The 2,447-nt window shown below is 43.3% G+C and overlaps 1 pseudogene; it reads left to right on the plus strand.

The window, feature by feature from the left end:
* Nucleotides 1-1,235: 1,235 nt before the first annotated feature.
* On the plus strand, nucleotides 1,236-1,612 carry LOC104674920 (annotated as a pseudogene).
* The last annotated feature ends 835 nt before the right edge of the window (nucleotides 1,613-2,447 follow it).

Below are 2,447 nucleotides of genomic sequence, written 5' to 3' on the forward strand. Positions count from 1 at the left end.
CCTAGAAACGGAAAGAACCTGTGTCCACTAACAGATGAATAAAGAAAATGTCATGTGTACATAAATATATGTAATGGAATACTATTCAGCCCTGACAAAGAAGAAAATTCTACTATTTGTGACAACATGGATGAACTTGGAGGACATTATGCTAAGTCAAAACATGACATTATGCTAAGTCAAAACATGACATTATGCTAAGTCAAAAGATTGCAGACACAGAAAGAAAAATACCGCATGATTGCACTTGTATGTGGAATCTAAAACAGTCAAACTCATAGAAGCAGAAAGTAGAGGGTAGTTGCCAGGGGCTGGGCTGGAGTAGGGGATGGGAGAATGGGGACATTTGGTCAAAGGATACAAAGGTTCAGTTATACAAGATGAGAAAGTCCTGGAGATCTGATGTACATGGTGACTATAGATAGTAATACCACATACTTGAAATTTGCCAAGAGGGTAAATCTTAAAAGCTCTCACCTCCCTCTACTCCCACAGCAACTATGCGAGGTGATGGATACGGTAGCCGGCTTGATTGTGATCATTTCACAATGTACCCATATATCAACACATCAAGTTGTGCACTGTTGGAGGCCGCACAAATGTTTCTTATGATTAGGCACAATTGAAGCCTGTCAGTAACAATATGAACCTGTGATCAATTAAGCAGCTGACCAATCATGACCTCCTTCTCCTTGTTCTTGTTACCCAGTAAATATCAAGGGCTGAGAAGTCTGGGGGGCTGCCTTTGCTCACCAGAAGCAGGGAGCTCTCCTCTTCTCCATGTTGCCTTTCCTTAAAACAGTTTCTTTTGTCTTAAGTTTTCATTTCTATATTCGTCCCTTTGTTCAGTCATAATGACAGTTTCAAGTGGTAACAGTAGTAACTGCTGTAATCACGGTCTCAAGTACTAGTTGTGGCAGTCAGCCACAGTACACCTTAAATATGTATAATTTCTATTTGTCAATTATACACCAATATAGCTTAAAAAAATCTGCTCTAACAACAATCCCACAAACCTCAAGGCCTATAAATCTCTCCAAAAAATTACAAGTGAATTGAGATACTAAAGATTCTGTGATGATACCCACCTTTTCTGCAGGCAGAAAATAAGGACAGACATCTACGGGATTGGTAGGAGCAGAAAGGATTACTTTCTTAATAAAGAAAATAGAATCCATGGGTTCCGCCCTCCCTCCGAGCCTCTACCCTGGCTGCTGCGTGGGAGAGAGGCTGAGATGGCAGGTGAGATCGCCAAGGCTCAGGTCACTCGGCCTGGTGGCAACACGATCTTCGGGAAGATATCTGCAAGGAAATCCCAGCCAAAATCATTTTTGAGGATGACTGGTGCCTTGCTTTCCACGACATTTCCCCTCAAGCACCAACACATTTTCTGGTGATACCCAAGAAACATGTATCCCAGATTTCTGCAGCAGATGATGACGAAAGTCTTCTTGGACACTTAATGATTGTTGGCAAGAAATTTGCTGCTGATTTGGGCCTGAATAAGGGTTATGGAATGGTGGTGAATAAAGGTTCAGATGGTGGACAGTCTGTCTATCAAGTTCATCTCCATGTTCCTGGAGGTCAGCAGATACACCGGCCTCCTGGTTAACCACGTTTTGGGGATAATTTTCCCTTCTCTAGGCAATGATTAAGTTAGGCAAGTTCCAGTATGTTAAATAGCACACTTATTTTTGCCTGTGTATGGAGAGATTCAAGAAATAATTTTAAAACCACAGACATAACAAAAGACATTGTTGCATGAAAAAAAAAAAAAAAAATAGAGTGCCGAGGTAACATTGCATTCCTTGGAGGGCTTCAGAAACAAGATTCTCCCCTGTTTGTGGAGTATAGCTCTCCTGAAGGTAATCAGTTGCTGTCGGAACTTGATAAATATAAGCAGCAAATATGAGATGCAATTACGATTTTCTTACTATTTCTGAGAAAGTCAGGTCCCTAAAACAGAGCAGCCTAGTCCTGGACTCTGAGATTTGAAGGCAGAGACCAGTGGAGTGAGGAAAGTACTCACATCCAACCAAGCTGAGTGGAAGTGTGTGGTCTAGAAGGAAAGCACCAACTGCAATGCTTAAAACCAGATTCTGAAATTAGGAGGGTCAAAGACATCTACAGGCTGCCAGTGCTGGAGGACAAGGGTTTGAGAGCAAATATCCTGTGTTTGAAATTAGGAATAGTTGGCCGGGCGCGGTGGCTCAAGCCTGTAATCCCAGCACTTTGGGAGGCCGAGACGGGCGGATCACGAGGTCAGGAGTTCGAGACTATCCTGGCTAACATGGTGAAACCCCGTCTCTACTAAAAAAAAATACAAAAAGCTAGCTGGGCTAGGTGGCTGGCGCCTGTAGTCCCAGCTACTCGGGAGGCTGAGGCAGGAGAATGGCCTAAATCCGGGAGGCGGAGCTTGCAGTGAGCTGAGATCCGGCCACTGCAGT

This window comes from Rhinopithecus roxellana, chromosome 6, assembly GCF_007565055.1.
Source record: "Rhinopithecus roxellana isolate Shanxi Qingling chromosome 6, ASM756505v1, whole genome shotgun sequence".
NCBI classification, from domain to species: domain Eukaryota; kingdom Metazoa; phylum Chordata; class Mammalia; order Primates; family Cercopithecidae; genus Rhinopithecus; species Rhinopithecus roxellana.